This window comes from Colias croceus, chromosome 24, assembly GCF_905220415.1.
Source record: "Colias croceus chromosome 24, ilColCroc2.1".
NCBI lineage: Eukaryota > Metazoa > Arthropoda > Insecta > Lepidoptera > Pieridae > Colias > Colias croceus.
Genome location: NC_059560.1, coordinates 7,614,705 through 7,628,114, shown reverse-complemented (window position 1 = coordinate 7,628,114; position 13,410 = coordinate 7,614,705). Strand labels below are relative to the sequence as shown.

Genomic DNA, 13,410 nt, shown 5'->3' with positions numbered 1-13,410 from the left:
GAAAAAGAAGTTTTCATATAACATAGTTTAGATTTGTTTAAATTGGTTTCACGTATCTAAAAGGAATTATTTTAACTGCAGTGTGCTCGAAACGTTGGGAAACAAAAGTTTACCTTTACAAAAATAGTTTTAGAATTGAATTTATAAAATATTCACGGGAATAACAATAACCAAAATCTAGTCTATATTTTTTACTAAAAAAACTAACACATGTGTGTGTGCGTGTGTAGGTATGTACACATACACACGTAAATTAATGACACAATTAAAAATTAAAAACGAAAAATAAAAATTTTGAAAAGTAACAGGTAAATTGGTTTCACAAATGAGTGCGCCAAAAAAATAAAACGTTCTAATTTTGAAATTGCGCGGGAGAAGGAATAATATTTATAATGTTTAATTAAAAACTTAAAAACAATATTTATTCTAGGAGGTAGCAACGTTGACAAGTGAGCATTTTAGTATAGTTGGTTCTTTGATATGCTGTTCCTCTTGCTATTTCGGTTACAGTCCGGGCTGTCTGGCTGGCCGCAGTGGTTGCGTTTATTAGTGCGCATCTTATCTGCACAGGAAAATATCCTTAATTTAAAGTCATTTTTTAACGCGTAATTTTTAATCGTTTGCCTTTAGATAGATCCATTAGACATACATTTTTTATTGCAAGACGTTTTTTTCGTTGTTAAATAGGTGCCAGACGCAATTTTTATTTCAAAATAATTAAAATATCATCGAAATACGTGAAATTCCATCAACATGAGTCCCAGTGAAGGATAAGTAATCACTGTGTTACTTATACTATATATAATATTCATTTTACTATTTACAGTTTTTTTGCAACAATCTACCATATCGCCTCCTTTTTCCCAACGAACCTCAAATAGGACGTTAATGTAAACTTGATAAAAACCAAATATCATCAAGAAATTAAAGACTTTTTAACGGATTTTAAACACGATTTATTCATTGTATTATTTTCACAAGTCTTTAATTTCAAAATGTATAATACTCGCGTAAAATCAAACACTAGAAAATACAAATATCATCAAATTCATATTTATACCCAAAAGTGTAATAAATATGAAACCATCTATTAAAAATATTAGTTTACTAATTATTCAATATAAGTATTACAAAAGGATAATATAATATAAATAATAAAGTTATTACTTACCTTTTAAGCGGACTCATGTTGATGTAATTTCACTTATTTCGATGACATTTTAGTTATTTTGAAATAAAAATTGCGTATGGCACCTATTTTACAACGAAAAAAACGTCTTGCAATAAAAATATTATGTCTGATGGATCTATCTAAAGGCAAAAGATTAAAAATTACGCGTTAAAAAATGACTTTAAATTAAGGATATTTTCCTGTGCAGATAAGATGCGCACTAATAAACGCAACCACTGCGGCCAGCCAGACAGCCCGGACTCTAACCGAAATAGCAAGAGAAACAGTATATCAAAAACCCAACTATACTAAAATGACTTTTTTTTAAACGTTGCTAGCTCCCGTACTAATTATTTTATTTACCCAGAAAATGTTATTTAAACACTTCAGAATGCCCTTAATAAGATTATGTTTTTAATATTATCTTCAAATATTAAAAACATAATCTCACAGATAAAATGTATGTAAGTGTTAAAACTAATCTCTTTCTTAATAAAAACAACGTGAAATGTAAGTATCTAACACACGTTCTGTATATGTAATTAAAGTATTATAAAAGTAAATAAAGGTTATTCCATATCTCTGTTATCACTATTGTAATTCATATTTATCTTTGCTAGCAGGAAACCCGGAAAATTAAACTGTAAATGTGTAATGTAAAACTAAATCATGATTTATAATTGTTGGAAGATTTTCTGCGTCGGTAAGTAAAGAAAATAGGTACTTCTTATATTAGGAAAGGATATAAAATATCTGACTTCAAAAAGATGTGAACAAATAGAATGTGTTTTTGTGCATTTACAGTTATGAATTAACCTCGATTTTTTATGTTTGGTAATTTTTCATATCTTGGTGAGTATAAAAAATTAAAATAGATTCAGCGCGTTTAAAGTAAGTACATAATTATTATTTAATTTCTAATCTATACTTATTGTTATAAAGCTGAAGTTTGTTTGTTTGAACGCGTCAATTTCAGGAACTACTGTTCCGATTTGAAAAATTCTTTCGTTGTTAGATAGCCCATTTATCGAGTAAGGCTATAGGCTATATGTGTATCGTCACGCTAAGACCAACAGGAGTAGAGCTCACAGCTAGTTTATCCCAGGAAGGTCGGGCAGTACACAGCTTTGAAGTAGGTACCTAAATTAATCAGTAGGTAAACAGAATGCATCCGCCTCAAAGGGGACACACAACATTAATACAATTTAATAAAAATGAAACACGTTTTCCTTGGCCACGGCATCACGCGTGCACGGCCGGACCGATTTCGATAATTCTTTTATAATCATATTCCTTGAAGTACGAGGATGGTTCTTATGGAGAGAAAACGTAAACATGTACCACGGGCGAAGCCGAGGCGGAGCGCCAGTATATAATAATTTGTTAACTAAAGCTGTATGTAATATACACTATAGTGTACGATGGTCGTAAACATTTTGACAGCAGAACGCGTTGACTCCGACCAAGAAAATGTGTTTAGTGTAAGGCCGGTTATACGCGAGTGAATGCTACTTCTACTTTAATACTTACTCTTCAACCCGGCTTCACCCGTGATACATTTAAACCTACAGCACTCAGGAATAACGTATATATTCTATGGTGAAGAAATTTTTGAAATTGGTCAAGTAATTCCTTAGATTAGCGCAAAAAAGCTTTTAACTACTTATACTGTACTTCGCTTTATCGGAAAACAATTTGATAAACTAGGCCAGTCTCGATAATTGTTCTGACCTAATTTAAGGTTCTAACAAAAAATGAACAACTATTTTAGAACAAGTTTTAAAGCTAGTTACTTTGTTGTTGTTACCATTGTGTGTGCGTAAAATCAAACGCAAAACAATCAAGTTAATTTATATAATCACTAGCGGTCCGCCCCGGCTTCATCCGTGGTACATATTTCGCAATAAAAGGTAGCCTATGTTCTTTCTCAGGGTCTAAATATAGTCTGTGCCAAATATTGTTTGAGAGGTTTAAGTGGGAAAGCGTTGCAGACAGACAGACAGACAGACAGAGTTACTTTCGCATTTATAATATAAGTAGGGAAGTAGGGATTGTACTGAAAAATGTATATTGTTGAATTAAAACTATGAAAAACATTATCCATTCATTGTTTTCAATGGATTTGTATCCAATTTAGATATAACAGAGTTATTATTAAAACAAAAGATCAAAGTTCTCAAATAACATACTATACGCTCTTTGAAGCTTGCGGTTCGTTAAATGTGGTTACATAAAACTCATATATCAATCATTATTTTATAGCAATTTAAAATGTTTCACAGTAACATGGATAAAACATTTATTTTAAACTAGCTTTCCACCCGCGGCATCGCCCGTGCAGTCAAAGAAAAACCCGCATAGTTCCCGTTCCCGTGGGATTTCCGGAATAAAACCTATCCTATGTCCCATGGTAAAAAGTAGCCTATGTCCTTTCTTAGGTATCAAAATAATACCAAATTTCATGCAAATTGCTTCAGTAGTTAAAGCGTGATTGTCGATTGAGTAACAGACAGACAGACGGAGTTACTTTCGCATTTATAATATTTAAGTATGGATTGTACAGTTTAATGGACTTCATTTGTAAGTTGTTGTTACTTTTATAAGGGACTATTTTAATTAAAATACAAATAAACATAAAAATAAAATTAATTTATGAACAGTTTATATTAAAGAGAATAAGTAAGTCAGTTGTTTTTAATATAGAGATTGATTCATTTTACTTAAATTGTTAATTTTAGTGATAGAGAGCGCAATTAAGTTTTTGGACTATGACGAAAAGTGTACATAATATTTATTTGTAATTTCAAAGTTTTTTTTTACGTGGTCCAAGTTTAATAACAAAATTGTAAAAGTTTACATCATTTTTTATTTTGATGCATCTATCACTTCGTGTGTACTCACCCTAAACAGCACAGCAGTTAAACGGTAATGGGTTTCCCGTGTATCCAATCAGCTGAACAGCCGCCGTGGAAATTACAGCTTTTTAGGAATACGTTCTGTATGTAGCTTGCAATTATAAGATTAGGAACGTTTGATTTATCAAAGCAGGGTAATGATCTAGGTTAATAATTTTGAACTAGTATTTTCTTTATGTACTAAAGTCTTTAACGGATATTAATCTCGATTTATTCATGAGTCGGGGAAACTGTCTCTCCGTGACCACAATGAACGCAAAAATAATTATCACACATTATTATTTGTAATTCAATTATTTTAAAAATTTTATATTTATCAGTGTTTAAAAGAACTTTTAGGTAGGTATTTGTTTTAAAAAAAGGTTTGTATGAAGGAAAACTTTACATGTCGGTACTTTTCTATTTATTTGAAACGAAAGCTTTTAGAAGCTTTTACCGGAACATAGCCCTCATTTTAAGACATGACGTTTGTTTTTTTCTATCTTGCCAAAGAAGTTTCACTTCTGATACGGGTACTCGGCACTCAAGCTCTTTTTTAATGAGTCAAAAATATTTTTGAGAGCAGACGAATCTATGTTACAATAATAATTAGTAATCATTTTTTAAGTAGTCTAATCAAACTATGGGACTACAAATAAATTTTTCGTTGTATTTTTTAAACTTTTATTTATACTGAAACAATATTGAAAAAGCATTATCTATTCTTATTTCACTAAAAGCTAAAACCCTATCCTATTTATATTCCTTTTAAAAGACGCGTGATTATACTAAGAACTATAGTGCCACTTGCCAGAGCGTGTAATATTACAATAATATATTCTCATACTAGCATACCGCCCGCGGCTTCGCCCGCTTTGTCTAAAACCTAATAAATTGCGACGCGGTTGGCGCAGTGGTAAAGTAACTGCCTACTGAGCCGACGGTCCCGGGTTCGATCCCCGGTCAGGGCAAATATTTGTGTGATGAACTCAATTATTTGTTCTTGGGTCTGGGTGTTATTATCTATATATGTATTTATTAAATATTATATTTATCATCGCCTAGTACCCACAACACAAGCCTTAATTGAGCTTACTGTGGGACTAGGTCGATTTGTGTAATAATGTCATATAATATTTATTTATTTATTTATTTATTTAATTATACACTAAAACTTTCTTATTGAATCACTCTATGTATTAAAAGAAAAGTATCAAAATCCGTTCCGTAGTTTTAAAGATTTAAGCATACAAAGGGACATATGGACAAAGAAAGCGACTTTATTTTATACTATGTAGTGATAGTAAAGAAAAATAATATGTAAGAGTAAGGATGGTTTTCCACCAATAATGTGCGAGGAGGTGTAGCCAGGAATGTGTTTGTAAATAACCAATCATATCGCTTCATTTAGTTTTGAAGTTCGTTTAGCGTTTGAAGCGATACTATTGGATATTTACAAACATTTCTCGCTACACATCATCGCACATTATTGGTGAAAAAGCACCCTTACGACACTGTTATAATATATTCTGTTATCTCTTATCTACTATGTGTAACCTTAGACATGATTAACGTCATGCGTTTTTGCATCAAATAACCATTACTGAAGGAATGAATTCAATTTATAATTCTGAATATGGAAATATAAATTTCTTGCAAGAATACCTAGATTATGTGTTTTGAGTTTGATATTAGTATAAATAGGTATATTATAAATAGGTATATAATATTTTTTTTACCCCTAAGACTTCTTACATTAAATCTCGACAGTTGCCGGGAAGAGATCGTTATTTTGGCAATAAGGCTGCGTTTCTGTATTAAAATTGGAAAAGTACAAAACTATTGAGCTATGTTATCCAGTATATGAGTGTTTAGAAGACAATGAAAATATTTATTCAGGTATATAAAGTTTTAAATAGGTTTTTGGATCTTTAAAAGTTATTTATATTAAGCCCATTTATTCATTTAAATAAAATACGGACATATTTATGAAAGAAGCATAAAAATACATCAGAATTCAGAAAACCCATTAAATATAATGAAGAAAATTCATGATGCGCTTCAAAATTTGCCAGCCCAGCGAATACATAATAAAGAACCGATAAAAAATGACCTAACAGAATTACATTAAAATATCGAATTATCTTATAAATGCGAAATAATTTGTGTGTATTTTTCTTACCTGTGCGAATAGAACAATTTTAATTTGTTTCTTTATATCTTTTAAATGCTCTAAATGCCACAATTCTTATTTATATATTTTTTTAAATATTTTTTTTACATGAATTGTTTAAATTCTCAAATAGTACCTAATCATAAAAATGTTTTTACCCGTAGTTTATCCTACACTATCTGCGCTCTGCGGTTTCACCCGCGTGGCTCAGCTTCTGTTGCTCTTAGCGTGATGATATAATATAGCCTATAGCCTTCCTCGAAAAATAGGCTATCCAACACGTAAGAATTGTACAAATCGGACCAGTATTTTCTGAGATTGGCGCGTTCAAACAAACAAACAAACTCTTCAGCTTTATAATATTAGTATATAGATGTGAAACGGCTGTACACAGCTAGTATATAATTAGCGAGTTGAAATAGAATCGAATGAATATTTTAGACAGGAAAAATTCATGTCATAAGGAACACTCTAGGTTACAATGATAAATGACATACATATGTGCACTAGCGCCATGATGGATGACCATCCACTAGCCTTGTTGAATACAGTAAGTGAGAGAAATAGTCGGATTATGCAAGGAAACTCGAGTGCTTTCCAAAGTCATTTGAAATCGATTGCAGAGATTTTTCACTTAAGATTGAAAAGGTACTTACTGTATTTGAGAATAGGAAGTGCTTATTCGGTATTTATACGCATAAGTCGCAGCCAACTAGTTTAAGTAGCCGTTTCATTAAATGCCTAAGCCTAAGCCTTAAAACATCCTAAATTATTAGACATTCCAAGAAACAGCTTAGCAAAATATGATTTTTATCATTTCTAGAACTAGAACAGAACATTTAACTAATTGCCTAGGCAAGTTATCAAATATATAAACATCAACCATTTCAAATTACTTAGATCTTAGAGTACTAGCGCAGGTATTAGTATAAAGAGCAACTATGGAGTTTCTTGCCGGTTCTTCTCCATAGATACTGCTTTCCGAATCGGTGGTAAATGTTAAAAATATGTAATGACAATTCGAAAGTGCTTCTAAAAGAAGTCTTATAATAGAATAAATAAATATTTGAGTTTGAGTAAGACCCAGTAAATCGCTTTGATGAGGCCTACATTTTAAAGTACTTTATTACTTAGAAGTTAGATTTGTTTTAAGTTCGTTGCTAGAATTTTAATGTGTCACGTGGGTGTAAGGGTTATAAATCGAGGGATAAACATGGATGCTGTTTTAACAACCCTCTTCTAGATGTATTACGTAGATGATTATATAATTCGCGGTTAAAGGAAAAGCGGGATAAAACCTATGTCCTTTCTCAGGTCTCAAACTATCGTTGTACCAAGTTTCATTCAAATCGGTTTAGTTGCTGGATCGTGAAGTAGGGATAGACCGATACAGTTACTAACGTATTTATATTATTAAAAATTATAATCATAATGTATTGCCGGCTTTATTCGTATTGACCCAAATTACAAAATAGTTTATGTAAATCGATATATAAAGATATACATCGCTTTCCGCGGGGCACAGCTAGTATTATATATAACGATCTACAGAGTAGGTACAGATATAGCCATCATCCCTATATGTATAAGATTAAAATCAATATTTAAGTGATATTTAACATACCAAAAATGTTACCTGTCTCAAAAAATAGTCTATAAATAAAATACAAAAGAGACCAGACGAGAAAAACTTGACTCACATGATCTCGGATTAACATCTCAACAAGACATAAAGAGTATTGTAACAAAAAGGTATATATCTTAATCTTTTTCTTACAAGTAACTATATCTTCGTCTTTATATAACACAACCCTATCCTATTCCGATTCCTACTAATGTTATAAATGCGAAAGTTTGTGAGTATTGATGTATGTATGTTTGTTATTCTTTCACGCAAATACTACGGAACCGATTACAATAAAATTTAGCACACGTATAAATTGTATTAACACCCAAGTTTTATCCCGGAAACGGGAACTATGCGGGTCTTTCTTTGAAAACGCGGGCGAAAAGTGACATAATATTTCCTACAGATAAAAATATGACGAATATCTCGGTTAAAAAATTATCTTGTGTAGGTAATTAGCAAATCTTTTCGGAAAAATAATTTTTACGAGCGGAAAATTTACAAGGGTAATTTAATTTAGATGCAGGTTTAACAATTTACAATGCTGCAGATATTTCATGAACGCACGTACTAAAAAACTTTAAATTTAATATTAAAATCCTACCTACAGGAAATTAAAATCAAAATAATCTTTTGTGAAAGTTTAATAAATATTAGTTACCTACTTATATTATTTTCAATTTCTTAACTATTAAAATACAAAAAACATACAAGTACCTATTTGATTTTAGTTACATAACAACCACTTAACAGATTAAGATGAGATTTCATAGACGTGTTTATAATGTGGATAATTTAGATCATAGATTAAAACATACAATTATTATTCACACTGACACACATTTATTTTTCACACTGACACACCTACACTATGACCTAAGTCCCTAACCTATCCACACAGACATTCCTTATACCTATAAAATACAAGTTACAATTCACTAGAAGTTATTAAAAACAATTCATTAAACCCTCAAGTAAATATAATAAAACCTGAATAAATGTATAAATTTAATTAATTATTAACCGACCGTTAACTTAATAAAAAGGCCTCTTAATTAAGCCGGGTTGCAATTTATCGTGAGGTACAGGGAAATAAATAACTTTAACATATTATGTGTTGTGAATAAACAAGCAATTTACGGGAATTATACTATTTTATCTGCTATTATAAATCTTGAAACCATTTAAGCATGCTTACATTGTGATGGTTCCGTATGTGATATCTCGTTAACATTTTATTAAATATCTAACTCATTATTTTATTATCAAACTAGCGATCTTTCGCGGCTACGCCCGTGGAACATGTTTACGTTTTCACTTCATAAAAACCATCCTCGTACTTCAAGAAATATTATAATAAAAGAATTAACGAAATCGGTTCAGCCGTTCTCAAGTTTTTCTCTCTACACATATAGCAAGTCATTTTTATTATACTATATAGATAACTTCTGTTAATACTAGGTTATTATAAAGATAACTTAATAATATATCAACTCTACCTCTAACTCGATAATTCTAATATTAGTGAATATATGAAGAAAAACCGATGTAACTAAAGACCTAAGTAATAACAGTTATAAAAATACGTGTGGCAATCAGGGACTGCCGTGCCGCGGTAAAGCTATTACATAGCATGCCTTCAAGCCACACCTCCGTGCCTGTCGGAGTGGGGAGCGTGAGGTTTTTCGTTACGCAATTTCTGGATTCGGTCCCCGCGCTCAATGCCCGCGATAGAAGCTATGCAATAGCTTAAAAATCGTTATTATTTCGTTACTACAAAAATAGTCAACGTTAAAAACCCCTAATTAGTGAATTGACAATTCAAAAGCGCTTTGAAAAGAAATCTAGTTGAGTTTACAAATATTTGAGTTGAGTTTATTCATTCTTGTTTGACTCCAAAACCATTCGGTTTCAATTTCCAAAGGCTCGGGTTTTTACGTGACTAGAAAATTGATATTATATGCAATCATATTTTCATTGTAATAAAACGTTATATATCATATTGTACAGATAGGACTCGTAGTATGGTAATTGTTTCAAATGATTCACATACATTAAGTTAGACAATAATTATCACTTTTAGAATCTATATTTATCTAGGTATCTAGGTATATATTATAAAGCTGAAGAGTTTGTTTGTTTGAACGCGCTAATCTCAGGAACTACTTGTCCGATTAGAAAAATTATTTCGGTTAGAAATTAAAGACATTTTAACGGATTTTAAACGCAATTTATTAATTTTATTATTTTCCCGACGTTTCGAACACTTTACAGCGAGCGTGGTCACGGGGAGAGACTAAATGTATAATACTCGCGTAAAATCAAACCCTAGAAAATACTAAATTATTTCGGTGCTAAATAGACCATTTATCAAGGAAGGCTATAGGCTATATTTAATCACGCTTAGACCAAAAGGGGCGGAGCAATGCGGATAAAAGTACGGGGCACAGCCCTAGCTATTTAAAGTCAAGTAAGAGATCGTTATATGCTCTACCAGATAGAGTTATTATTGACTCTATCAACGATCGAACCCAGGACCTATCAATTATTTATTCCTACCGCTCTACCAGAGACTTTTATAAATAAATAAAAAAATAGCTTCGTTTGTACACCCACGCGTGATGCGTCTGCCTTGATTAGTTTTCTAACTAGTGGAACGGTATTTTTATACATTATTTTCTAGAACTTTTTATAGAACAGCAAACAAAGGAGGTGAGCCTTATATTTAGTGATAATAGATCTCGGATAAGCACTAGTAACACTGGTTGTAAGTGTGATGTACAGGGAGCACGTATTAATAACTCAAAGTCAAGCAGACAACTGTTTATTGTAAACTAGAGTCCGCCCCGGCTTTGCCCGTGGTACATTTCGCAATAAAAGGTAGCCTATGTCCTTTCTCGGGTATCAAAATATCTCCATACCAAATTTCATGCAAATTGGTTCAGTAGTTTAGGCGTGATTGAGTAACAGACAGAGTTACTTTCGCATTTATAATATTAGTATGGATTATCTTAGAACTACCGTAAGGTCTTAAAAGGATATAAAATATATTCTTGGAAGCTCTTCTGTCTAAGGTTTCACCGTATATAGATACAAGTTGCGTGTTAAGCGTACAATGTATCAACATACATAGGAAATGGCTTACTATACACTTATACAGTTTCAAACTCAAACTCAAACTCAAACTCAAACATTCATTTATTCAATTAGACTACTATTTAGTAGCACTTTCGAATCGTCATTACATAGGTAAGTATTTTTAATATTTACCACCGATTCGGAAAGCAGTATCTATGGAGAAGAATCGGCAAGAAACTCCATAGTTGCTCTTTTAACATCATGTCAATATTACAATATATGAAACTTATATCTAACTACATAATATATCATATAGTTGGTAATGTAACCTATAATCTATACTAATATTATAAAGCTGGAGAGTTTGTTTGTTTGAAAGCGCTAATCTCAGGAACTACTGGTCCGATTTGAAAAATTCTTTCGGTGTTAGATACCCCTTTTATCGAGGAAGGCTATAGGCTATATTATATCTTCACGCTAAGACCAACAGGAGTGGAGCTACGCGGGTGAAACCGCGGGGCACAGCTAGTAGTTTATAATTAAAGCAAAAGCCATGTAGAGGCGCATACGCGCTATATTTTTACTACTGTTGTATACTGGTTACCTCAATGATTTTCAAAAGTTGATTGTGGTATGTATCTCATGACGTAAATGCGGATTTTTATAAATGGATTACTAATGAGATAAGGTTTCAAGTACAATTGAATGTAAAGTGCTTTTCTACTGTAGTAGTCGATGCGAAAGAGCACTTAACATATTATATAAATAATACAATTTTGTTATAGTTATATAGTAGTTCAAACAGTTATATAGGTAATAGTTATATTGTGTACCTAATAGTGTGTATAGAAGCGGAAAAATAGAATAAAAATAGAATTTAATGTAATACCCGATATACTTCTGAATACAAATAAATACTATATCCTCTTGAAGTTTTTTCTTCGTCAAATAGCTTAGAAACCTATCAAATATAAAGACAAAACATTGTTCACATATTAAATGTCGCATCCAACTGTTGAAATCAGTCGTTTCATTAAAGGCTCTTGATTCAATTTCACCATAAGCGCCTTAAATTATGGGTCTATTAAATTTCCTTGTAGTGTATTAATAAAAAAAAAAACTATTCAGTTTTAAAATTGTTATATTTAGCTACAGTTAAAGTCCCACTAGTAAGCAACAAGCAAGCATTTGATATATAAAGCCTGATCTATTGCCGTCTGTCCAACTTGAATGGATACGATTACAATAGACGAGATCTTATTTATACTCGATCTATTATTAAGTTTGAGAGATTATTTCAATGCTGCTATAAATAAATTTTAACCACGATAAAGTATAAACTTTTGATTTTTTGCAATTATTTATTCTATATTAATTATATATTCAATCAAAGGTTTATGTACTCATAATAATAAATTACGTACAAGATAAGAGCCTTCTTTTATCTTGAAATTTTTTTTGCCTATCTGTTGAATGGTAACGCACAAGTAACGCATTTTCGCACATGACTTATTTAAATAATAAATATAGGATTAGGTTTCATTCATTAAAAATTAAATGTATATAATAATATTACATTATCTAATCATTAGAATTAATCTATTTTAATTTTATTTAATAAATATAATTTATAATTATTAAAATAAATACAACTTACCACATTTTTAAACTAGCAATAAAAAAAATAGGTACGTAAAAATCCAAAGCGTTCGCACTCAAAAAAAAAATAAAGCACTCAAACTTCGCACTGTCAAAGCACAGATTATTTTCGTAACTGACAGGTATTTTGGCGCCAACACACGTGCGGCGGCAATCAGCGCTCGGCGGGACTGCGCCATCTTGAGCGCAGGTTCGCGAGCTTCCATAGTGCAAGTGATTTTGATAATGTTTTTTAGTTAGCATGCTAATTTTATGGGCGGCTGAAAGCTGTACTTTTTGTTTGTATTTTGGTATAGGACATGCAATACGGACTGTTGAAGGTCTTTTTTTTTGTAAAATATAATCTGTTAAATTGAATAGTTGCGATCTATCTAGTTAGAGATGAGTTAAAGAGAGATTTTAGGTTCTAAATGCTTTTTGAATACAAGTCATGTAAATTGCTCTTGGTTGTAATGTTATAGAGATATGTTTTTTTTTATAAATTAATTTCAAATAAATATACCTACTTGAAATACGTAGATAGTTTAATGTAGATAGATTGACTTGTTGACTCAAAATTGAACTATAACATAGGTCTATACCTATTTTATAGTTGAATTTTGCGATTTACTAAACGCTTTTTTGTTACAAGGCATGCAAATAGCTCTAGTCTTATAATAATAATATATATATATATATAAATCTCGTGTCACAATGTTTGTCCTCAATGGACTCCTAAATCACTTAACCGATTATAATAAAATTCGCACACCATGTGCAGTTCGATCCAACTTGAGAGATAGGATAGTTTAAATCTCAAATCATTTTA

General features: G+C 31.3%; 1 protein-coding gene across 1 annotated transcript in view; it reads right to left on the bottom strand.

Moving 5' to 3' along the window:
• Window positions 1-12,697, bottom strand: part of LOC123702957 (octopamine receptor beta-1R-like) — a 63,037-nt gene extending 50,340 nt beyond the window's left edge. The window contains exon 1 of the mRNA XM_045650820.1: window positions 12,601-12,697. The gene's annotated coding sequence lies outside the window, so the exon portion shown is untranslated. The remainder of the gene's footprint in view (window positions 1-12,600) is intronic.
• Between the last annotated feature and the right edge of the window lie 713 nt (window positions 12,698-13,410).